The following is a 26,790-nucleotide window of genomic DNA, read 5'->3' on the forward strand; positions in this document are numbered from 1 at the left end:
GGTTGCCATCCAACCCATCTCTCACAATCTCACGTAATAGGTTATTTTTGACTGGTGCTTTGCTGATGGGATTCTGTATGTGCATTAGCAACAGTTGTAGGTTTATTAGCCATGGTCTTTTGTGCATAATCCTAAACCTGACTCTATTTCCTTGTGAAGCTACAAACGAGGTATAGATTTCTGCTGGAGACCCAGAAACTTCTCTCTGCCCCATAAGGTGTGACCCAGAGAGAAGCAGAAGTTAAGATGACCATCCAGCAGGAATTTCATTGCAATGTTATGGGCATCCATGCTAAATTAAGCCTTTTTAATGGGGATTCTTTTCATTTCAGGAAATCAGCACTCTTGAAAATAAAAACACATCTGTCCAAAACCAACTATTTTTTCATTTCTTGTTTCAAATTAGATTGCATCACTAATCCTCAGGATCCGCATTTTAGTCTAATGATCAAATAAAAATTTCTCTGGTCTAGGGAAAACTTTTTATTGCAAATAAACTTCCTAATGAAAAAATTAAATAGGACAAGTTCAAAAGTTTATGTCAGGCACTAATTAGAGCATCCAGGATTTATGGACACAATAATATGCCCAATTATCCAGACATGTAACTTAAGAAGTAATAAATCGTGTAGTGATGAATCTATTTCAAAATATCGATAGATGCTAAGGCATTCCATGGCCCTTTTAACCCTCACAATTATCTTGTTTCAATTATTATCAACAGTCACAGATTGAAGTTCTGTGTACATGATGCCCAAAACATTCAGTTAATTCAAGTTGTTCAACCCAGCTCATTCAATATTTAAAAAAAAAAACACCAATGAATTGAGAAGCTAACTTTTCCAAAAGAGTTGATTAAACAGTCCCAACCTAAGAAGGTTCTATAGAGACAGTCTGAAAAGCCAACGCTACCATTTCATCTCATTATTCCTTCAAAAAATCATTTTGTTTCTTCCACAGATCATTTTGTTCCTTCCTTCCCCTTAAAATGCAATAAACTTTAACATCTTATGATTTTTCTCTTCCCCTAATTCGATGATCCTTTTCCATTTCATCAAATCCAAAATTTCTAAAATCTTATTGTTTCTAGACCATTCCTGTACAATTAAAAGAGTTTAGATAATTCCTCTAAACACTTTACAGATTCAGTAATCCTCTGAAAAGTTTCCAAATTTATACCTTCTCATCTTTTACCATAGCGCACATAGGCACTGTGATCCCCTATGATCTTTCTCTATATGGTAGATGGACACTAAGGTTCCTCCACTAATTCTCCCCTTCTCATATTCATGGACTTGCATAATCCCCTCCTCTTGATTGTGATCAGCACCTGGGACTTGCTTCTAACCAATAGAATATGGCAAAGAGGATGAGACGTTCATCCAATGATACAGCACATTATATGGCACAAGTGCTGGGAAGTCACTCCCATGATTATTTTATGTTATGTAGGACTGGGAGGCTGCCCATGTGCAGGGGTGAACTGAGGGGGCCCAAGCTCTCCAAACATCCCTGGCTGATCACGTCACTTGCATTCCTATGCAAGAAAGACCTGGAGAGCACAGAAGAAAGTAAGAGCCAGGGAAGATTTAAGAATTGCCTGAATGTTTAATAGATTGCATAACCCACACAGAGATGTATCAGCAGAGTATAGGAGATTTACTAGCTTTAGATGTGTCTTAGCTTATAACAATATTGTCTTATAACAATACCATAGATGGGTGGCTCGAACAACATACACTTGTTTCTCACAGCTCTGGATACTGGGAAATCCAAGATCAAAGTACCAACAGACCCAGTGTCTGGAGAGGGCCTGCTTCCTAGTTTGCAGATGGCTGTCTTCTCATTTTATCTTCACATGGTGGAGAAAGAGAGAGACCAAGGTCTCATATCTCTTCTTATAAGGGCACTAATTACATCCATGTGGGATCCACCCTCATGACCTAATTACCTCCAAAAGGCCCACCCCTAATACCATCACATTGAGGGGGTAGGATTTCAACATACAAATTTGGAGGGGATGTAAACATTCAGTACAGAGCAAGGTGTTTGAGCAAACCTCTAACCAATCACTGGCCAGTCACTAAGTTAGGCAGCTATAGAGGTGACCTCTAAGATCCAAGGATGAAAAATAAAAATAAGACTTTTTAAAAACCTAAGCAGAGTCTTAAGCAGCCACATACCAAGATTAAGTCCAGACAAGTTATGTTAACACAAAGCAAAGCAAACCAACAACAACCCACAGGGGGAAAAAAGAATTAAGAGTTGCTGTAATATATTACTTAAAATGTCTATTTAAAAAAAAATATTGAAACATATTGATTGTACATATTTATGAGGTACAGAGTCATATTTTAACACATGTATAAATACAATGTGCAATTAACATATTCATCTTTGCAAAACTTAATCATTTATTTGTGATATGCCCGTTTGGTCTCCTCTCTTCTAGTCATTTGATAACATGCAATGAATCATTGTTAATTAAGGATTTATGGGTCAACTGTACACCAAAAGAAATTAATTTTCCTACCTAGCAATAATTTTGTGTCTATTAACCAGTTCTCACTATCCCCTCCTGCCTCGTCCCCTTTCCCGCCTCTAGTAACCACAGTTTGTCACTCTCCTTTTAATGGTTCAACTTATTATTATTATTGTTGTTTGTTTTTTTATGTTTGTTTTCTTTTGTTCTCTTTTTTAGCTCCCACATATGAGTGAGAACACGAGGTATTTCTCTTTCTGTGCATAGCTTATTTTACTTAACATAATTTTCTCCAAGCTCATCCATGTTGCTACGAATGGCTGATTTTTATTCTTTTTCATGGCCGAGTAGTATTCCATTGTGTATATGTAGCACATTTTTCTTTATCCAGTCATCAATCAATTGACGTTTAAGTTGGTTCCAACTCTTGGCTATTGTAAATAGGACTGAAATGAACATGGAAGTGCAGTATCCCTTCAACATGATGATTTCCATTCCTTTGGGTATATACCCAGTGGTGAGATTGTTAGGTTGCTGTGGATTGAATTGTGTCCCTCCCCTCAAATTTTAATATATTAGAAACTTAATCCCTTATTGTGACAGTGCTAAGAGGGTGAGAAATTCTACTACAGTAATTGAACAGTGGAGCTTTAAAGAGGTGATTACATTGTGAGGATCATTCCCTAGTGAGTGGATTAATCTGTTGATGGTCATGGGCATGGTTCTGAAAGCTTTAAAAGGAAAATGCTTGAGAAGCACTCTCTCTTTCTCCACTATCTGCCATGAGATACCCTGTATGATACCCTGTGTGATACACTGAAGTCACCACCAATGAAGACCCTCACCAGATGTTCCCTGAACTTTAGACCTCCCAGCCTCCAAAACTGTAAGCAATAAACATTATTTCTTTACAAGTTACCCAGTTTCATGTATTTATAAGCAACAGAAACAGATTTATACATGAGTCATATGGTAGTTCTATATGTAGTTGTTTGAGAAACCTCCATACTGTTTTCTGTAATGGGTGTGCTAATTTACAGTTTCACCAACATGTGTGTTTGCCTTTCTCTGCATCATTGCCAGCATTTGTTATTCTCTGTCTTTTTGATAATAGTCTAACTGGGGTAAGATGTTATCTCAATGTAGTTTTGATTTGCATTTCTTTGGCGATTAGTGATGTTGAGCATTTTTTCACATACCTGTGGCTGCTCTGTATGTCTTCTTTTCAGAAATGTCTATTCAGCTCCCTTGCCCATTTTTTAGACTGGTTATTTGTTTTTTTACTATTGAATTGTCTGAGTTCCTTGTATATTCTGGATAGTAGCCCCCTTGATGCGTAGTTTGCAAGTATTTTCTCTCATTCTGAAAATTGTCTCTTTGCTCTGTTGATTGTTTCTTTTGCTGTGCAGAAGCTTTTTAGTTTCATGTAATCCCATTTGTTAATTTTTGCTTTTCTTGCCTGTACTTTTGAGGTCTTATTCATAAGATCTTCGCCTAGACCTACGTCCTGGAGTATTTCCCCTGTTTTTTCTTCTAGAAGTTTTATAGTTTCAGGTCTTACATTTAAGTCTTTGATCTATTTTGAGTTCATTTTTGTATATGGTGAGAGATAGGGGTCTAGTTTCATCCTGCATATGGATATCCAGTTTTTCCAGCACCATTTATTGAAGAAGCTGTCCTTTCCCCAATGTATGTTTTTAGCACCTTTGTCAAAGATCAGCTGGCTGTAAGTACATGGGTTTACTTCTGTGTATGTGGGTTTAATTCTGGGTTTTCTCTTCTATTTCTATTCCATTCCAATTGCTCTGGCTGGAATTTGCAGTACTATGTTAAATAGAAGCAGTGAGAGTGAGCATCCTTGTCTTTTTCCTGGTCTTAGAGGAAAAGCTTTCAACTTTTCCCCATTTAGGAAGATGTTAGCTATGGATTTGTCATACAGGGCTTTTATTTTATTGAGATACTTCCCTTATACACCTAACTTGTTGAGAGTTTTTATCATAAAAGGATGTCAAATTATCTCAAATGCTTTTACTGTATCTACTGAGATGAGCATATGGTCCCTGTCTTTCAATTTGTTGATATGGTGAATCCCATTTATTAATTTGCATATGTTGAGTCATCCTTGCATCACTGAGATGAATCCTACTTAATCATGGTGTATAATGTTTTTCATGTACTGTTGGATTTTGTTTGCTAGCACTTTGTTGAGAACTTTTTAAGTTCAAGGATATTGGCCTTTAGTTTTCTTTTTTGGTTGTGTCATTGTCTGGTTTTGGTATCAGGGTAATGCTGTCCTCATAGAATGAGAAAATACTCCCTGCTTCAATATTTTGGAATAGTTTGAAGAGAATTGATATTAAATCTTCTTTAATAGCTTGATAGAATTCAGCAGTGAATCTACCTGGTTCTGGGCTTTTCTTTGTTGGGAGACTGCTGAATATTGCTTCAATCTCTTTGCTCATTATTGGTCTGTTCAGGTTTTCCATTTATTCTTGGTTTAATCTTGGTAGTTTTTATGTGTCCAGAAATTTATCCATTTCTCCTAAATTTTCAAATTATTTGGCCTGTAGTTGTTCATAATAGTCTGTAATGATTCTTTGTATTTCTGTAGTATTGGTGCAATGTCTCCTTTTTCATTTCTGATTTTTGTTATTTGGGTCTTCTCTTTTCTTTTTTTAGTTAGTCTGGCCAATGGTTTGTCTATTTTGTTTGTCTTCTCAAAAAAACACCTTTTTGTTTCATTGATCTTTTGTGTCATTTTTTTGGTCTCTATTTCATTTATTTCTGCTCTGATCTTAATTATTTCTTTCTGTCTACTAATTTTGGGATTGAATTATTTTTCTAGTTCTTTGAGTTTCTAATTTTTTCTAGTTCTTTGAGGTGCAACATTAGGTTGTTTATTTGAACGCTTTCTATTCTTTTGACATAAGCATTTATTGCAATAAACTTCCCTCTTAGTATTGCTTTTGCAGTATTCTGTAGGTTTTAGTAAGTTGTGCTTGTATTTTCATTTGTTTCAAGGAATTTTTTGATTTCCTGCTTTATTTCATCTTTGACCCATTGGTCATTCAGGAGCATGTCATTTAATTTCCATGTATTTGTATAGTTTCCAGAGTTTGTTGTTAATTTCTAATTTTATTCTACTGTGGTCTGAAAATATATTTGGTACAATTCCAATCTTTTAAATTTGTTGAGGCTTAATTTGTGTTCTAACATGTGGTCTACCCTGTAGAATGATCTATGTGCTGATGAGAAGAATGTGTATTCTATAATTATTGGGTGAAAAATGCTCTATAAATGTCTGTCAAGTCCATTTGGTCTAAAATATTGTTTAAATCCAGTATTTCTCTGCTAATATTTTTTCTGGATGATCTGTCCAATGCTGAGAATGGCATGTTAAAGTCCCCAACTATTATTGTGCCCAGGTCTATCTCTCTCTTTAGATCCAGTACCAGTTGCTTTATATATCCAGGTGCTCCAATGTTGGGTGCATATATATATATGATTGTTATATCTTCTTGCTGCATTGATCCTTTTATCATTATATAATGTCCTTTTGTGTCTCTTTTTATAGTTCTTGGTTTGATGTCTATTTTATCTAATATAAGTATGGCAAATCCTACCTGTTATTGTTTTCCATGTGAATAGAATGTTTTTTTCCACCCTTCACTATTAGTCTATGTGTGTCTTTATTGGTAAAGTGAGTTTCTTGCAGGCAGCATGTAGTTAGATCTAGTTTTTTAATCCATTCAACCAGTTTATATCTTTTAGGTAGTGAATATAATCCATTTACATTCAGGGTTGTTATTGAAAAGTATTGCCTATTCCTGCCATTTTATTAATTTTTATGGCTGTTTTATATATTTTTTGTTCCTTTCTTTCCCTTCTATTGTTTGTCTCCGCTGTTTGGTGTGTTTTTGTAGTGTAAGATAATTTTTCTTTTTCTTTCTCATTTTTATATCTATTCTACTAGTAGATTTTATTCTTTCTTGTGTACTTATGGTGATATATATGACTCTTTTGATTTCATAAGTAGGGCTCCCTTGAGGATTTGTAGAAGGGCCAGTCCTGTAGTGATGAATTCCTACAGTTTTGTCTGTCTCTGAATGATACTATTTCTCCTTCATATCTAAAGGAAAGCTTTCTTGGATATAGTATTCTTGGTTAGCAGGTTTTTTTTCTGTTAGTACTTTGAATATGTCATCCTGCTGTCTCCTGGTCTATAGGATTTCTGTGGAGAAGTCTGCTTTTAGCCTGATGGAAATTCTCTTATAGGTGATTTGACACTTTTCTCTTGCTGTTTTTGGAATTCTTTCTTTGTCTTTGACTTTTGACAATATGACTATAATGTGTCTTATGGAGGTCCTTTTAAGGTTGAATATGTTTGGGTATCTTTGAGCTTTTTGGGTCTGTGAAGCTGTATCTTTCCCAATACTTGGGAAGGTTTGGGCTATTGCTTCATTAAATAGTCTTTCAATGCTTTTTTCTTTCTCTTTCCCTTCTGGTCCACCAATAATACAGATGTTTTGTATGATTAAGGTTATCAGAAAGATCTCTTAGGCTTTCTTCATTTTAAAAAATTATTTTTTCTTTTCTTTCTTTCTTTCTTTTTCTTTTTTTTTTTTTTTTTTTGGTCCAATTGTGTTAATTCAAAAAGCTTTTCTTCTAGTTCAGAATTTTTTTCTTTTCTTTTTGTATTTAATGTTTAGATAAAAAATTATTTTTTGAACATACAAAGAAAGGAAAACATCACAAATTGAATTTAAAGTCAATTGATAAGGAACAAATTTAATACACAAAGATTAACATCCTTAATGCATCCTTAACATCCTTAACTCTTAAAAATGGATTAGAAAAATCTTAACAGAAATTTGGTGAAAAACATGAACAGATAAGTTATACACCCCAAAGAAACACATGTGGCTAATAAATGCATTCTAAGATGCTCTTATGGGTGGGGGTGGTGGCCCATGGCCCTTGCCTCGGCATCCCAGGCAAGCTCCATTGCTTGCCTGGTTGTGGGAGGGAGTGGTATGTGGGGTACAGAAATATTTTCTTCTGCTTGTTCTAGCCTGCTGCTCAAGCTCTCCATTGTGTTTTTTATTTCATTGAATTTCTTCCATTCCCAGATTTCTGCTTGATTCTTTTTGATTATTTCTATCTCTTTGTTGAATTTCTCATACATGTCCTGAATTTTTTTCTTTTTTACTTCATTGGGATTTCTATCTATTTTTTGTCCATCCCGTTGAGTTTCCTTAATATTGCTATGAGGGATTCCTCTTCAGGCAATTCACTGGTTTCTTGATGTTTGGGGTCTGGTATGGGAGAATTGTAGACTTCTTTTGGGAGAGTCATGTTTCTCTGTTTTTTTCATGCTTCTCATATCTGTGCATTGATGTCTGCACATCTGGTAGTATAATCACTTCTTTTAATTTTAGGAGTGGTTTTTGAAGGGAAAAACTCTTCCCTGTCGAAGTATTCATGTTGGGTATTTTAAGTGTGGATCTGGGTGAGTGAGGTAATGTAGAATTCATGTGACTTCCTCCACTGTATTTAATCTTGCAGTTGTCTATAGGTGTCTTTGTGGCTTAGGCAGTGGGGCCCTTGGCAGTTTCTCATTGGGATGGGTGTCCCTAGCCAGGTTACTGTGGCTGTGGGATTAGCAATTCTGTAAAGGTCTGCTTTGGAGGGACAAAGCCCTTGCCTGACCCTCTGTCAGTCACTGAGCAGGTGTACACTGGTGCAGCAGGGCCTGGCAGCTCTTTAGAGGGCCACTGGATCAGTTGTTGAGCCTAGTGCAAGCATGCATGGATATTGCAGGGTCCAACAGCTCTCTAGAGGCATGCTATGGAGAGGAAAACTGCTACCCAATCTGCTGTTGGTCAGGGAGTAGGCATATCCAGTACCACAGGGCCTGGAAGCTCTGCAGGTGGCCGCCTCATCAGCTGTTAAATTTGGTACAAGCCTTCAAGGGTGCAGCCAAGCCCCACAGCTCTGTAGAGGCCTGCCTTGGAGAGTCAAAGCCCCTGCCCAGTATGCTGTTGGTTTGGAAGCAGGTATACAGTGGCGCAACAGATTCTAGCAGCCCTGTAGAGATCTACTGGATCAGCTTTTGAGCCTATAGCAAACCGACAAGAAAGCAGCAGGCCCCAACAGCTCTGTGGAGGGCTCTGGGAGGAAAAGGGCCACCACTGGGCTGGCTGTTGGCTGGTCTTGGCACACATGGGCTCAGTAGGTCCACAGGTTGTGCAGGGTGGGTGCACGCAGACATGGGGAGTAGCTGCTTACTGGCGCCTTCCTTGCCCAATTGGTCTCCCAGGCTGCTGTGGTGGAAGGGGAGGGACTGTCATGTTGGCTCAGATACTGGGGCCTCACTCCCTTTGTCTGGCCTAGGTTTCAGACAGCTGGGGTTGTGGTCCTGCTGGCACCCATGGAAACATGTGGAGAATTGCAAGGGGAGGCAGGGCTACCACCAGGCTGGTTGTTGGCCAGCGCGAGTACCTATGGATTCAGTGGGTCCACGGGCTATGCAGGGCAGGCACCCACTAAGGTAGGGGGCCGCCATACCTTGTAGCTTTTCCACTCAGCTGGTCTGCCTATTCAACTGGGTTGGGGGAGAAGAGGTGCCGCATGGGCTCCGACAGTGGGGTCTCAGTCTTTTTGATTGTCCTCGGCTCCAGGCAGCCCATGTGAATGCAGTGGAATGGAGGCAGGGCCTCCAGACAAAGGGAGTCAGTATCACCAGGACCAGGGCAGGGTGCACTCCAGCTGCAAGTTCAGCTCAAGACAGCGCTGCACCACAGCTGCTCAAGGCAGGAGGGGGTTTCCTCTCCTTGGGCTTCCACTATGAGACTGCGTAGCTCCACTTTCTCCCAGCTACTTTCCAACTGAGCCGGGGTCCCCAGAAGCCTGGGGGACTCAATTGTAGAAGGGATCACAGGTATTTGTGGCAGCAATGGACACAGCTGGGGTCTTTTCCTGCTTATTCTCTCTGCCTGATTCTGAGCCAGTCCCTGTGTCAGGGCAGAGGCTGGATGCTTTGCTGTTCTCTTTATCATGCCCATCCCATCTTCTGCACTTCACAAGAATCTTGTTACTCTCCTGGTACTCTGCAGTGTATTTCCTCAGTCATTCCAGTCAAAATATATTTGTTTGTTTGTCTGTTGTTTTGGTCTCTTTTTCTGAAGGGGGGAGGACTAGCACCAGACCTCTGTAGTTGGCCATCTTGGGGAAAAAAAACTAATTTGGGGTTTTTATTGTTCTTGCTTTTGTAGTTCCTAGAGGTGTAACATTAGATTGTTTATTTGGGATCTTTCAACTTTTTTGATTTAAACAATAGACATTCAAAGAAACACTCCAGGGGGAAAAAAGTAATAAATAAAAATTGTCTCTGAGTGGGTTCATATGTTGAATCTAGCAAAGACTTCAAAGTACCAATTATAAATATATTAAAAATTAAAGAAAATTATACTTCAACAACAAAAGGAAAATATCATGACAATGACTTGATGATAGGAAATCTTAATTTAAAAAAATAGAAATTATAAATACAACCAAATGGTTATTCTAGAATTGAAGATTACAATAACTGAAATAAAAATTCAAGACAGGTTTAATAATAGATATAAAACGGCAGAAGAACAAATCTTTATTCTTGAAAAAATAAAAATAAAAATTATCCAATCTATGAACAAAGAAAAATATTGAAAATAAAATGGACAGAACCTCATAGATCTGGGGAAAATTTGAAACACAACAACATAATTGTAATTGGGATTCCAGAAGAAAAGACAAGAGAGGAAGTGGCAAAGAAATTTGTTGGAAGAGCTAATGACTCATAACTTATCAAATTTAATAAGAAATAATTATCTACAGATCCAAGAAACTTGATGAACCCAAAGCAGGATAAACACAAGGAGATTCACACCTAGATGTACCATAGCCAAACTGTTGAAAGTCAAAGAGAAAGACTTGAAAGCAGTAAAAAAAAAAAAAAAAAAAACTAATCACATACAAAGAAATCAAAATAAAAATACAATTGACTTATCAGAAACAGTGGAGGCTAAAAGGCAATGAAATGATGTATTTAAAGTGATAAAAGAAAAAAAAAGTCAACCAAGAATTCTATATCCAACAAAACAATGGTGAGAATGAAGATGAAATAAAGATACACATGTAAATCCTTAATCAAATATGGGCATACCAAACCCAGCAACATGGAAAAGTTTTATTTTCAAGTGACAACCACAATGTGATACTCACTTCTCACTTCACAACTACTAACTGGGTTATAATAAAGAAGAAAGGCAATAATAAGTATGGATGAAGATGTGTAGAAACTGGAACCCTCATGCACTGCTGGCAGAAATGTAAAATGGTATAGCTGCTTTGGAAATTATAATCTGACAGTTCCTCAAAAGACAAAATTCAGAGTTTCCATATAAACCAGAAATTTCCCTTCTAGTTATGCCCAAGAAAACTGAAAACATAAAGTTGTACATAAATGTTCAAACAGTTTTACTTATAATAAACAAAAAGTAGAAACAACCATAAATGGCTATACAATGAAATATTATTTAGTAATAAAAAGAAATGGAGTAATACATGCTACAACATGGATGAACCTCAGAAACATTTGGCTAAGTTAAAGAAGCCAGTCACAACTTATATACTTATTATCTAGTTCCATTTATATGAAATTCCCATAATAGGCAAATCTAGAGAGACAAAAAATAGGTCGGTGGTTGACTAATACTAAGAAGTGAGGGGTGAGGAAAGGGGGAGGAATGGAGAGTGACTTAGTGGATATGGGGTTTCTTTTTGGAATGATGTAAATGTTCTGAGATCAGATTGCGGTGATGGTTGTAGAGCTATGTGGATATGCTAAAAATCACTGAAGAGTTCACTTTAAAGGAGTGAATTAGGTGCTATGTGAATTATATCTAAATAAACCATTTTTTAAAGTATTATATACTGTGACCAAGAAGAATTTACCTCAGGAATGCAAGGTTAGCTAACATCTGAAAATTCAGCCTTTTCCAGTTTGTTTGGGTTTTTTTTCCTATTAAAAAGAATACTGCAATGAATAGACAATGAAGATATTTTCATCTTTTTAGACAGTTTTTTTTTTTTTAGTTTAAAATCAAGCCAGAATATGACACAGGAAACAGGTAAATGGAAATCAGAATATGAGCCTTATTCCACATAAATCCAATTGAAGAAGATGGCTTTGGATAGGCAACTAAATTGGTTTTCTAATCCTTGACTCCTAAATTTAGCACCATCACAACCAGGGACTAGAACTGAAATAAGTGACAGAGAGTAGGCCATGCTTCCTGCAGACAAGCTGGTTCTCCCATCACCCCCTCCACACCACTGACCCCCCAAAAGGGAAAAGGGATGGACACAAATGTTCCCAAACTCACCAAAGAAATTTTAGTCCCTCCAAATATATACACAAGGAATAGAGATAGGTGTTCCCCTTACAAATTCAAATAGTTTTACAGAGCTACTTACTGTATATAGACATATGAAAATGATAATTAAAACATTCTATTATTATAAATATATGTTTGTGGAAGGAATAAATTGATTATGAGTAATTGCATTTAACATTATTATGCTGAACTGCTTTCATCCCAGCTGGGGTAATTTTTTTAAAAGTGCCTTCATTTTTACATAGTAGAGGGGAGGGACAGCTTGGGGATAATCAGGACTTTGCAATAAAACCCTCCTTCATCCCAGTACTCCTATGGGATTGCCACCTGCTTCCCAGAATAGACAAGTTCTGCTTCACTACACATCTACTCATACAGAAGGATGCATGTTGAATTACTTAGCAAAGTTGAATAAAAACACCTACAGAGGGTCCATCATTGGTGATCCAGGGAGAAGTAACAGAAGGACACAAAAAAGAGAATTGGTCTTGCAAATGCATTCTGTCAAACAGCTAGATGAACAGCCAGTAATTTTGCATTAGAATGCATTTGGATACCCTATTTACAATGGGCTGGTAATCTCATAAATATTTATTGGTGAACTGAAGAAAGCAGCATAAGTCTTTACCCTTTGAGAAAGGTCTGTAACATGCATGGTGTCAGTGAAGTACGAAACCCTGATGATTTGGTTACTTCTTAATATGTCGAAGACTGGACTGTGCTTAACACATGTAAACAGTGTGAACGTAATTGTCAGAGGCACATTCCTGGAGGGCGATTGTGAGCATGTGCTTCAGAGAGTGAGCTATCAAACCCACAGCTGCTCTCCACCCCTCCCCAGAGCCCTGAAGTGGGATAATGTGGAACCCACGGATTAGCAAATTTAACCTTGAACCATTGGGAATAGGGATCAATACCTTTGAATAGAATGAATACAAGAACAGAAGGAGAAATATTGAAAAGAAAACACTTTCCACTTTCCTTGAGATAATTCTGTATCTGGGTACATTACATAATTTTCATCCTTCACTGTTGCTTGGAGGAAGTAACTGATTCTTTCTTTGAAAGTCACAGCACCACTTAAGCAATAAATATGTTCCATTTCCAATTCTATATGCTGTATGTGTCAAGTAAACAAATATTAAATATAGAACACATAGTTTTGCAGATATTTTCACATTCTGTCTACTCTCTGAAAGATTTAGGCAGCTCATAATAAAAGCACAAAAATAAAAAGACCAAAAAACAGCTATGAGTAAAACAAAGAAAACAGTCAAAAATAAGAAGGGAAAGGTAGTGAAAGAGATCACAACCTGCTGGCTGAGAAAATCCACAATAATTAAACATGATACTTAATTATGAACTTCCTTTGCAACCAAAGCAGAGAAGAACTCGTTTTGTACTATCATTCTCTTGTTTTAAAAAATTATGGGAATTCCTCAAAACTGCACATCAATATACCATTTGCTTTTCTCGCTGCCTTGGTATGATGATGAGTATCAGTAGGCAGTGGGCAATGGGCTCGTTTGTGTGTGTGAGTGTGCATGCGTGTGTGTGTTTAATTAGTACATGAACACTTCTGCTAACACTCAAAGGGAAAGCTAAGAGGCTACTTGTGAATTTGAAGATTGTGATCTTTAAAACTGGAATTCTGAAAGGGAAATAATAATTCTCCCTTTAACATCTGCTCTATGTGTGGTATCTTTCCAGGCAGGGGATATATGCAGAGAACAAGGCAGGCATGGTCCTGTCCTCACTGCACTTAAAAGCTGTTGAGAAAAAACATACTTTTGAACAAGTAATTGCAACTCTGATAAGTGTTACCCAAAGTGATGGCTGCATACTTCTCTTGTCACAAATAGCAAGGAGATTCTACTTGGCTCTGGTTAACCAGAGCATTTATCTCTGCCTAAGTGTGGAAGTTAAGAGTGCCAGATCTGGAGTCAGAATGCCTGAGTTTAACTCCTACCTCATCCAATGACTAGCGCTGTAATCTCAGCCACATTACTAGCCTCTTTGTGTTCCAGGTTCCTCATCTCTACAGTGTGGATAATAGTAGTATCTGCCTCCTAAGTAATTATGTTATTGTGGGGATTAAATGGGTCTTCTTCTCGTGACAGTCACATGGCACTAAGAGCATATTGACAGAAGTTGCAAGGCCTCTCAAGTCCTAGTCTTGGAACTCTTCAAACCTCCCTTACTCCACAGCATTCTACGGGACAGAGTGAGTTACAAAGCCAGCCCAGATTCAAAGGATGGGGACATAAGTTCCAATTCTTGATAGGAGTTGCTGCAAAGTACTGTGGCTATTTTTGCAATCTGCCACCTGGCAGTGAGGATGAACTGATCTTAGTGTTTGATTGAATGTGGGGAAATGGAAGAAAAAGGAAAGAAAGGAGCTAATGATAACTCTACATTTTCTATCCAGTGCAAATTAGGTGCATATTTTTGCAAATCACTGGTACTGAATTCAGAATCAGCTCACAATTTAACCTATAATTTTATAGTATTTTGTCATTATGTGGGGTTTTTTGAAAGTCCAAATCAAAACTCAGGTTGCTATGAGAATCATTATCTTCAATGTTGCTTAAATATTGCTGAATTTATTTTGACTTTGTACTTCAAAATCTAAGAATGTTCTTCACTATGCAGACCAAGACATGAATTACTCGTACTAGTTCCATTAGAAGAAATTCTACATATACCCTGATTTATACCAATTATGTCATAGTTATTTATGACTTTAATTGATACAATGAAGCAATATCCAAATAGTGATTCTTGCTACTCCCCATATATGCCCTGTTCACTAGCAATTGCAGCAAAGGATGTGTTGGCATCATCCCTTAATGGGGTACTCCTAACATTGTAAATAACTATTCCACATGTGTGAAAGAACTAACTTATTCTTTTTTTTTTTTTTTTTTTTTTTTTTTTTTTGCCTTTTAAAATGTCACAAGTATATTTTGTCTTGGATATCAGCTTACATTAGTTCTTGAATCTTGGCTTCCAGTTGTTTAGCATCAGCTCCACAAATTTCAAAAATCTGTTCACATTACATAAAGGTGAAATATTTATTTGATAAAATATTGCAAAAATTACTCCTCATTTCTCTCATCTGCATGACACTTTAAATATAAATACACATCAAACATGTTAAATTTATGATATTTTAATATTGGACACCCTTTCAAAAGTGTTTGTGCTAATATTTTGCCATATCTATAATTTTATTTTATTTTATTTTTTTTTCAATTAGAATAATAAGTCCTTTAATATTTTATTCTATTTTTTATGTCCTTTTAAAAAGTTATCTTTATAAATACTTTTTTTTTTAAACTTTTATTTTTTTTTTATTTTTATTTTTTTTTTATTTTATTATGTCGATATACATTGTAGCTGATTATTGCTCCCCATCACCAAAACCTCCCTCCCTTCTCCCTCCCCCCCTCCCCCCCAACAATGTCCTTTCTGTTTGCTTGTTGTATCAACTTCAAATAATTGTGGTTGTTATATCTTCTCCCCCCCCCGGTTTGTGTGTGTGTGTGTGTATGTGTGTGTGTGAATTTATATATTAATTTTTAGCTCCCTCCAATAAGTGAGAACATGTGGTATTTCTCTTTCTGTGCCTGACTTGTTTCACTTAATATAATTCTCTCAAGGTCCATCCATGTTGTTGCAAATGGCAGTATTTCATTCGTTTTTATAGCTGAGTAGTATTCCATTGTGTAGATGTACCACATTTTCCGTATCCACTCATCTGATGATGGGCATTTGGGCTGGTTCCAACTCTTGGCTATTGTAAAGAGTGCTGCGATGAACATTGGGGAACAGGTATACCTTCGACTTGATGATTTCCATTCCTCTGGGTATATTCCCAAAAGTGGGATGGCTGGGTCGTATGGTAGATCTATTTGCAATTGTTTAAGGAACCTCCATACCATTTTCCATAGAGGCTGCACCATTTTGCAGTCCCACCAACAATGTATGAGAGTTCCTTTTTCTCCACAGCCTCGCCAGCATTTATCGTTCATAGTCTTTTGGATTTTAGCCATCCTAACTGGGGTTAGATGGTATCTCAATGTGGTTTTGATTTGCATTTCCCGGATGCTGAGTGATGTTGAGCATTTTTTCATATGTCTGTTGGCCATTTGGATATCTTCCTTAGAGAAATGCCTACTTAGCTCTTTTGCCCATTTTTTAATTGGGTTGCTTGTTTTCTTCTTGTAAAGTTGTTTGAGTTCCTTATATATTCTGGATATTAATCCTTTGTCAGATGTATATTTTGCAAATATTTTCTCCCACTCTGTTGGTTGTCTTTTAACTCTTTTAATTGTTTCTTTTGCTGTGCAGAAGCTTTTTAGTTTGATATAATCCCATTTGTTTATTTTTCCTTTGGTTGCCCGTGCTTTTGGGGTCGTATTCATGAAGTCTGTGCCCAGTCCTATTTCCTGAAGTGTTTCCCCTATGTTTTCTTTAAGAAGTTTTATTGTCTCAGGGTGTATATTTAAATCCTTAATCCATTTTGAGATGATTTTAGTATACGGTGAGAGGTATGGATCTAGTTTCATTCTCCTGCATATCGATATCCAGTTATCCCAGCACCACTTGCTGAAGAGGCAGTCCCTTCCCCAGTGAATAGGCTTGGTGCCTTTGTCAAAGATCAGATGGCAGTAAGTGTGTGGGTTGATTTCTGGATTCTCTATTCTATTCCATTGGTCAGTGTGTCTGTTTTTATGCCAGTACCATACTGTTTTGGTTATTATAGCTTTGTAGTATAGCTTAAAGTCAGGTAGTGTTATGCCTCCAGCTTTATTTTTTTTGCTCAGCATTGCTTTGGCTATTCGTGGTCTTTTATTGTTCCATATAAATGTCTGAATAGTTTTTTCCATTTCTGAGAAAAATGTCTTTGGAATTTTGATGGGGATTGCATTGAATTTGTATATCACTTTGGGTAGTATGGACATTTTCACTATGTTGATTCTTCCAATCCAAGAGCATGGAATATCTTTCCATCTTCTTGTATCCTCTCTAATTTCTCTCAGCAGTGGTTTGTAGTTCTCATTATAGAGATTTTTCACCTCCTTGGTTAACTCTATTCCTAAGTATTTTATTTTTTTGGTGGCTATTGTAAATTGGCAGGCTTTCTTGATTTCTCCTTCTGCATGTTCACTATTGGAGAAAAGAAATGCTACTGATTTTTGTGTGTTGATTTTGTATCCTGCTACTGTGCTGAAATCATTTATCAATTCCAACAGTTTTTTTGTAGAGGTTTTAGGCTGTTCGATATATAGGATCATGTCATCTGCAAACAGGGACAGTTTGACTTCATCTTTTCCAATCTGGATGCCCTTTATTTCCTTCTCTTCTCTGATTGCTCTGGCTAGTACTTCCAACACAATGTTGAATAGGAGTGGTGAGAGTGGGCATCCTTGTCTAGTGCCTGTTCTTAAAGGAAAAGCTTTCAGCTTTTCCCCATTCAGGATGATATTGGCTGTGGGTTTGGCATATATGGCTTTAATTATGTTGAGATACTTTCCCTCTATACCTAACTTATAGAGGGTCTTTGTCATGAATGAGTGCTGAACTTTATCAAATGCTTTTTCAGCATCTATAGAGATGATCATATGGTCCTTGTGTTTGAGTTTATTAATATGGTGTATCACATTTATTGATTTGCGTATGTTGAACCAACCTTGCATCCCTGGGATGAATCCCACTTGATCGTGATGAATAATTTTTCATATGTGTTGCTGTATTCTGTTTGCTAGTATTTTAGTGAGGATTTTTGCATCTATATTCATCAAGGATATCGGCCTGTAGTTTTCTTTTTTGGTTATATCTTTACCTGGTTTTGGTATCAGGATGATGTTTGCTTCATAGAATGACTTTGGGAGATTTGCGTCCGTTTCAATCTTTTGGAATAGTTTGTAAAGAATCGGTGTCAATTCCTCTTTGAATGTTTGGTAAAATTCTGCTGTGAATCCATCTGGTCCTGGGCTTTTCTTTGTTGGGAGCCTTCTGATAACAGCTTCAATCACCTTTATTGTTATTGGTCTGTTCAAATTTTCTACGTCTTCACGGTTCAGTTTTGGGAGCTTGTGTGTGTCCAGAAATTTATCCATTTCCTCCAGATTTTCAAATTTGTTGGCGTATAGTTGTTTATAGTAGTCGCGAATGATTCCTTGTATTTCAGATGAATCAGTTGTAATATCGCCTTTTTCATTTCTAATTTTTGTTATTTGAGTCTTCTCTCTTCTTTTTTTTTGTTAGCCATGCTAATGGTTTGTCAATTTTATTTATCTTTTCAAAAAACCAACTTTTTGATTCGTTGATGTTTTGAATTGTTTTTTGGTTTTCAATTTCATTCAGTTCTGCTCTGATCTTAATGATTTCTTTCCGTCTGCTAACTTTAGGATTGGATTGTTCTTGTTTTTCTAGTTCTTTAAGGTGAAGTGTTAGGTTGTTCACTTGCCATCTTTCCATTCTTCTGAAGTGAGCATTTAATGCAATAAATTTTCCCCTCAATACTGCTTTTGCAGTATCCCACAGGTTTTGGTATGATGTATCATTGTTTTCATTAGTTTCAATAAACTTTTTGATTTCCTGCTTGATTTCTTCTTGGACCCATATGTCATTAAGTAGAATGCTGCTTAATTTCCATGTGTTTGTATAGTTTCCAGAGTTTTGTTTGTTATTAATTTCTACTTTTAATCCATTGTGGTCTGAGAAGATACATGGGATAATTCCAATTTTTTTGAATTTATTGAGACTTATTTGTGACCTAATATGTGATCTATCCTGGAGAATGATCCATGTGCTGCTGAAAAGAATGAATATTCTGAGGTTGTTGGGTGGAATGTTCTGTAGATATCTGCCAATTCCAATTGGTCTAGAGTCTTGTTTAGATCTTGTGTTTCTCTACTGATTCTTTGCCTAGATGATCTGTCTAATATTGACAGTGGAGTGTTCAGGTCCCCTGCTATTATGGTATTAGTGTCTATTTCCTTCTTTAGGTCTAATAGAGTTTGTTTTATAAATCTGGCTGCTCCAACATTGGGTGCGTACATATTTATGATTGTTATGTCTTCTTGATGGATCAGTCCTTTTATCATTAAGTAGTGTCCCTCATTGTCTCTTCTTATGGTTTTTAGTTTAAAGTCTATTTTGTCAGATATAAGAATAGCTACTCCAGCTCGTTTTTCTTTTCTGTTTGCATGGTAAATCTTTTTCCATCCTTTCACTCTTAGTCTGTGTGAATCTTTATGGGTGAGGTGGGTCTCTTGTAGGCAGCATATAGTTGGGTCCTGCTTTTTGATCCAGTCAGCCAGTCTGTGTCTTTTAATTGGGGAATTTAAGCCTTTAACATTAAGAGTTGCTATTGAAAGGTGTTGATTTATTCCTAGCATTTTATTGGTTGTTTGGTTGTCTTAGGTTTCTTTTGTTCCTTGCTTTCTGATTTACTGTTTGCTTTCTTTGTTTGGTGGTTCCTTAGGTTGTAGATAGTGTTTTTGTTAGCTTGTTTTCTCTTCATGAATGCCATTTTTATTGTACTAGCGGGTTTAGATTTTTCTTAGGTTTTTATGGCAGTGGTAGTTATTTTTCAGGAACCAAACCCAGTACTCCCTTGAGGATTTCTTGTAAGGGTGGTCGTGTGGTAGTGAACTCCCGCAGTTTTTGTTTGTCTGAGAAATATACTATTTGCCCCTCATTTCGGAAGGATAGCCTTGCAGGGTAGAGTATTCTTGGCTGGCAATCTTTGTCTTTTAGTATTTTGAAAATATCATCCCATTCCTTTCTAGCTTTTAGGGTTTGTGATGAGAAGTCTGATGTTAACCTGATTGGGGCTCCCTTATAGGTGATTTGACGCTTCTCTCTTGCAGCTTTTAAGATTCTCTCTTTGTCTCTGAGTTTTGCCAATTTGACTATGACATGTCTTGGAGAAGGCCTTTTTGGGTTGAATACGTTTGGAGATCGTTGAGCTTCCTGGATCTGAAGATCTGTGATTTTTCCTATACCTGGGAAGTTTTCTGCCACTATTTTGTTGAATATGTTTTCAATGGAATCTCCATTTTCCTCCCCTTCTGGAATACCCATGACTCGGATATTTGAGCACTTGAGGTTGTCTGATATCTCTCTCAGATTTTCTTCCATGTCCTTGATTCTTTTTTCTTTCTTTTTGTCTGCTTGTGTTATTTCAAACAGCCCATCTTCAAGTTCAGAGGTTCTCTCTTCAACTTCGACAAGCCTGCTGGTTAAACTCTCCGTTGTGTTTTTTATTTCGCTGAATAACTTCTTCAGTTCAGCAAGTTCTGCTACATTTTTTTTCAGGACATTGATTTCCTTGTATATTTCCTCTTTCAGATCCTGTATACTTTTCCTCATTTCATCATGATGTCTAGCTGAGTTTTCTTGTATCTCATTCAGTTTCCTTAGAATTATCACTCGAAATTCCTTGTCAGTTATTTCAAGGGCTTCTTGTTCTATAGGATCTAGAGTATGAGATTTATTAACTTTTGGTGGTGTACTTTCTTGATTTTTTGTATTTCTGGTGTCTTTTTTTTGGTGTTTATTCATTGTGGCAGGGGGTTTCACAGTCCACCGGTTTGAGACTAATGACTAACTAGGATGTTGCTGTGGTTGCCAATTTGGTATGGCTCCCGCCGTGACTGCTCAGTTGGCCTCTAGTGTCTTGTGTGTGTGGTTGCCTCGGGTCTTGGGCTTCTCCGGGGATCCACCTTTCTGGTCAGCTTGGACTCTGCTGGGCTGGTGGATCACGTACCATAGGGTGTGTGATCTCTGTTGAGCTTTCACTTTCTGTACAGGACTTCTCCCCGTTCCATGTGCTCTGGCCCAGGCTGTTAGATCGTGCAGTGGCGACCCCACCGGGTGTGTGGTTTCTGTCGAGTCTCCGCCTCCCTGGCCGCACGTCTCCCCCCTTTGTGCACACTGTGCTGGGCTGGGGTGTGTCTTCTGCACCCCTCGTCTATCAGCTGGGCCTTCAAGACCCTGCTCAGCACCGCCTCGCCCAGGAAGTCTACCAGGTTTCTGCTAGGCACAGACTACCGGTCTCTCTGGGTGCCTTTGTAGCACTGTGTAGATCTTTCTCGGGTCTTGTTCACCTTTGTATCCCCCCGGTATAAACCGAGTCTAGTGCCTGCCTGCAGCCTGCTCTCCGGCAGGTTCAAGCGGACCTGGGAACTCTCCTGCCAGACTATTCCCAACCAGAAATTCGTTAGGCTTTTTTCCAAACTGGTGGTCGCAGAGATGGTATCTGCCTCCCAGTAACAGGAAGTTTACCAGGGCGGAGTCCAGGGTGTGGTGGAGTGACAGTCGGCCCGCCCGTACTTCCTAGCCCTCCCAACACTGGTTCGGACGCCCCACACCCCCAGCCCCGCCAGAGAACCGCGGAGGGAGTGGGAGAGGAGGCCGGCCCGCAGGGTCCGGAAAGCCCCGCGCCAGGCCAAGCAAATGGGCTCAGTGATGGCCGAGCAGGGCGGAGCTGCCCGCACCTGGGAAAATGGAGGCAGCACCGGGGCAGTGAGTGGCCTGGTGGTGCAGGCGGGAGCCGCGTGGGCATCCACCCCCCGACCAGAGCTGTGCCAGGGATCACTCACAGTGCTGTGCCAGGTCGGGCGCTCTCTCTGTCTCTGGTTTGTTGCCTTCCGTGTTCTCGGCGCTGCCGCCTCGGGCTGTTCAGTCGCGGCGCCGCTCGGGCGCTCCCAGGAATCTTCTTTTTTTTTTTTTTTTTTTTTTTGTCGTTTTTTCGTGACTGGCACTCAGCCAGTGAGTGCACCGGTCAGTCCTATATAGGATCCGAACCCGCGGCGGGAGGGTCGCCGCGCTCCCAGCGCAGCACTCTACCAGGTGCGCCATGGGCTCGGCCCCCAGGAATCTTCTTTAATGCCGGCCTGAAACCTCGAATCCTGAATAGGGCAGCTGGCCGCCTTCAGTGCGGCCCCAGCCTCCGGGATCCTGGCTGCATCCACAGCAGCCCTGGCGCCGTGTTCCCTGTTTCAAGACTCGCTTTTGTAGCTAAGAATCAGTTCTTTTCCTGCTCCACACTTCAAAGCTGTTGCCTGTAAATGAGGCAGCCTCTCCTGCCGGGGGTAAAGTGGCGTTGAGCCCCCACGACTGGCCAGCAGCAGCAGTCCTCCCTTAAGAGATGGCCAGAGGAAGGTCCACAAGTTTCCCGACTGCCTGAGGCCCAGTGGCCACCTTTTCCACCTCAGCTACTCCGCGCCAGCCGCCACAGCCGCCGCCATCTTGAAACCCATCGAACTAACTTATTCTAATAAGGTATTTTAGCTTTAGCTCATATAATAATTGAAAACTTCTGTATGACAAAACTATTGTCCATATTTGCAATACAGATTCCAGGAATATTAATAGCATCACCTTACCAAAAGATCTCAAAAGTAAAATTATTGACCCCCTACACCTGGATTCAGGTAAGAGAGCAAAGCCCAGGGTCCTAGGCAGGAACCAAGGGCAGAAACCTCCTCTGCCTGGAAGCTGGCAAGAAACCATGCTAAAAACATCCCTTTTGCACAGGTGGCCCACCACAGCCACAACCACAGATGCTGCAAAAGCAGCTTGAAACCACAGCAGTGCCACAGCCACCATGCAGGCAGCATTGGCACAAGGAGAGTCATCAGTGGAGACTAGAAATAGAAGAGGATAACTCTGTCCTCAATTCCCACTCCACAGTGGTAGAAGAAGAAACTGCTCTGCCAGATGACCAGACATCAATGTAGAGATACTAGAAATATGAAAACCCAAGAAAATATGACAGTACCAAAAGAATATAGGAAGTCTCAAATACCAGACCCTATAGAGCAGGAAGACTTTGAAATGACTAAAAAGGTATTACAAGCAGCAATCTTAAAGAAACTCACTGACATACAAGAAGACTGAGTTAGACACACGATGAAATGAGAAAAAAAAAATCCAGTATTTGAAGGAGGAAATTTACAAAGAGTTTAGTACCTTGAAAAATATTGTAGCAGAACTCATGGAACTGAAAGATACACTGAATGAGATAAAAAAAAACACAATCAATAGCTTAAGCAGCAGGCTAGAACAAGCAGAAGAAAGAATCTCTGATCTTGAAGATAGTCTTTTCAAAATAAACTGGGTGGACCAAAAAAAAAAAAAAAGAAAAAAGAAAGAAAGAAAATAGAAAGGACTTTTAAGAAATGAAGAAAATTTAAGAAAGCTAGCAGACAACCTTAAGCACACACACATTCAAATCATGGGTGTTCCAGAAGGGGAGGAGAAAGAAAAAGGTACGGAAAACCCATTCAATGAAATAATAATGGAAAACATCCCAGTATAGAGAGATATAAGGACACTCAAATCTAGGAGGCTCAAAGATCCCCTGAAAGATTCATCCCAAAGATCCTCTACAAGACACATTATAGTTAAACTGGCAAAGCTCAAAGACAATGTGACAATCTTAAGAGAAGCAAGATAAAAGCATCAAATCACCTAAAAGGGAGCCCCTATCAGACTAAGAGCAGACTTCTCAACAGAAACTCTACAGGCCAGAAGAAAATAGGATGATATATTCAAAATACTAAAAGAAAAAACTGCCAGCCAAGAATACTATACCCAGCAAGGCTATCTGTCAGAAATGAGGGGGGAAATGGTATATCTTTCAGAGAAACCAAAGTCTGCAGGAGTTCTCCACCACACAGCCAGCCCTACAAGAAATGCTCAAGGAAGTCCTGTATCTGGAATATGGAAATGATAATCACTACCACAAATACACAAGAAAGAACAAAACCCAGTGGTAGAACAAAAAATGCAAATGAGAAAGAGAAAGAAACTGAATCTTACCACCACAAAAAACCATAATGACAATGAAATAATGCCCCTGCTTTATTTCTGATTTTGGTAGTTTTGGTCTTCTCTCTTTTCTTGGTCAGTCTTGATAAACGTTTGCAAATTTTGTTGATCTTTTAAAATAATCAACTTTTGGCTTTGTTGATTTTCTCTATTGTTTTTTAATTTCCTACTTCATATATTTCTGTTGCAATATTTGTTATTGCCTAGATAAAATTGCTTTTAGTTTAGTTTGCTCATCTTTTTCTATTTTCATACAGTAGAGTTTACATTACTGATTTGAGATTTTTCTTATTTCTAATGTAGATGTTTACAAGTATAAATCTTCCCCTAAGCACTGCATGAGCCCCTCATCCTATAAATTTTGATATGTTGTGCTTTGATTTTTATTTCTCTAATTTCCGTGTGATTTTTCTTTTTACCCATCGTTTATTTAGGAGAGTGTTATTTAATTTCCACACATCTGTGAATTTTCTAAATTTCATTCTGTTATTGTGGTCAGAGAACATACTTTCTATTATTTTCTATGATCTGAGTCTTTTTAAGTGTATTAAGACATTTGTGGCCAAAAATAAAAGTGAAAAGTTTATGGAAACATAGAATTAAAAAATAATGTGAATATTTCCATGAACTTTTTGAAGTACCTTTCATACCAGCTAATTTGAGAAGCATGAAACTGAAAGGCTTCCTTGGCACAATGTGGCCACAGCTGGTGCTCAATGGAAGAAATATATGTTTAAAAATAATTATCAAATCGTACATTTTAAATATGTGTATTTTGCCAATTATACCTCAATAACTCTATTAAAAATGTGAAAATAAGTAAAATTACTGAATACATGTTTGTTTATTTTTGTGCTAATTATATTTTTTCAGCTTTGTTGGGGTATAATTGACAAATAAAAATTGCACATATTCAAGGTGTACAATATGTTTTTATGCATGTATACATTGTGAACTAGTGACCACACAAAAGCTAATTAACATATTCATTATCTGCTATAGTTCCACATTCACCACCTATTGAATTGAATTCATGATCACGGTACTAATGTAAAACTTACAATAGTCCAGGACCTCTCTTAGCATCAACTGTACCCATGTATAGGAACATTTGGTGGCTTTACTGTGAATACTCCTAAACATCTCTCTCTGTCTTCCCTTCTCCATCTCCACAGCCACTGCTTTCATTTAGACTCTGAGAAGTTCCTGACCAGGTCTTCCTGCCTGTATGTCCCCTTCTTGGGCTTATTCTCTACATGTTTCTAAAATGCAAACACAATTATTAACTTCCCTGCACAACAAAGTTAATACCTCTACCTTACCCAGAGTCCATTCCAAACCAATACTTTCAAAGGATTCCAGAATAAGTTAACAGATTAATTTAGGCTATTCTCGACTGTTCAGTGAGAGAAAGGATACATTTACAAAGAAATTGGATTGTTATTCCAAAGGCCAGACTATTTATTTTCTTGGCTATAATTCAAGCTACAAGTTCAACAGTTTTTGAGTGGAGACCTTGGATATAAGCTATGCATAGTGCCTTCAATTTCAAAATATTGGGGTTTATTCCTGTTTTCCAGGCTTATTTCCCTCCACATGTCACAGATGGAGAAAAATGGCTGTGATGTTACCACATGACAATGGCTTCTTGGTTTTTGAATTTTCAAGTTGTTTAGGATCCTCTTCTGAAGTTCCGTGTGTCTTAGGTCAACGAAAGCATACATGTAACGAGTGCTGGCTCATTCCAGAGAAGGAGAGAAGGATAAAACATGGTCCTTGTTCTCAAGGACCTCATGACCCTTTAGGTGAGACAGAAATAGAACATGTAAGAGTAGTTCAGTATGAAACACATTAACATAACATTAGAAGACTGATAGAGTTTGGATGTGTTTTCCCACCAAAACTCCGGTGGAAATCTGATCCCCAATGTGGCAGTGTTGGGAACTGTTTGAGTCGTGGGGTCAGATCCCTCATGAACAGATGAATGCTCTCCTTGGGGCATGGGGGTAGTGATTGAGTTCTCACTTTATTAGTTCCTGTGAGAACTGGTTGTTTAGAGGACCCTGGCTCCTCCTCTCTCTCTCTTGCTTCCTCTCACCATGTGATCTGCTGGTTCCCGCCAGCTGCCTGTCATGTGCAATGAGTAGAAGCAGCCCGAGGTCTGTGCCAGATGCAGCTGTCACAGAATCATAAGCCAAATAAACCTCTGTTCTTTGTAAATTACCCAGTTTCGGGTATTCTGTTATAGCAACACAAAATGGACTAATACAAGGACCAAGGAAGAGTTTATTGAGGAAGGGATTACTAAATATGGTGAAATCAGGGAACATTTCACAGATGAGCTGCACATGAATAAGTCTTGAAAGGTGAATAGGAATTTACAGGTAGAAAAGTTAGGGAATAATATTCCAATGGGAGGGAACAGCAAAAACAATTTTATGAAGATGTGAAGTAGCATATGTTCAGGTAAGTGTGATGACTTAGGTCAGCTTAGCATTTGGCAGGAGAAGTGGTGGAAGATGAGGACAGGTGCTGAACCGTGGAGCACTCCCTGTTCTGTGTGTGCCCATGGTGCACGGAAGGCCCAGTATTCGGTTGAACTGTATGGAATTGACATTTCTATAGGTCAAATGAGGCAAATACTGGAATTTCAGAGATTCACATATTAAAATTTATCTTTGAATTCATAAGCTACCTTCAACTTTGACATTTTGAAGTGAGTTTGTCTAACGTGACACATTTGTTTGTGAGAAAAAGAAGCCCACTTAATGTTTCTCAGGTAAAGAGTGATTTACTGAGTGGGAGCAAAAACAGATCTCCTAGGAGTCCAAAAACAAGAACTGGGCTCAGCCAAGCCTCGTGGGAAACAGAAATGACCCCCACACTGCCCTCACCATGGCATTGCTGTTCTTTTGGTTGATCTGCTTTTCTTTCTGTGTCACTTGATTTTCTTGACTGACTCATGGTTCCTTCTTCCTCATGCCTTCAGCTTGCTGTAGACATGGCACCCCCAGCCCTTCT

The 26,790-nt window shown here is 38.4% G+C and overlaps 1 protein-coding gene across 1 annotated transcript in view; it reads left to right on the forward strand.

Annotated features, from left to right (window-relative positions):
* NKAIN3 (sodium/potassium transporting ATPase interacting 3) overlaps positions 1–26,790 on the forward strand; it is a 402,934-nt gene that overhangs the window by 248,318 nt on the left and 127,826 nt on the right. The window lies entirely within an intron of this gene.

Source organism: Cynocephalus volans, chromosome 15 (assembly GCF_027409185.1).
Source record: "Cynocephalus volans isolate mCynVol1 chromosome 15, mCynVol1.pri, whole genome shotgun sequence".
Lineage (NCBI taxonomy): Eukaryota > Metazoa > Chordata > Mammalia > Dermoptera > Cynocephalidae > Cynocephalus > Cynocephalus volans.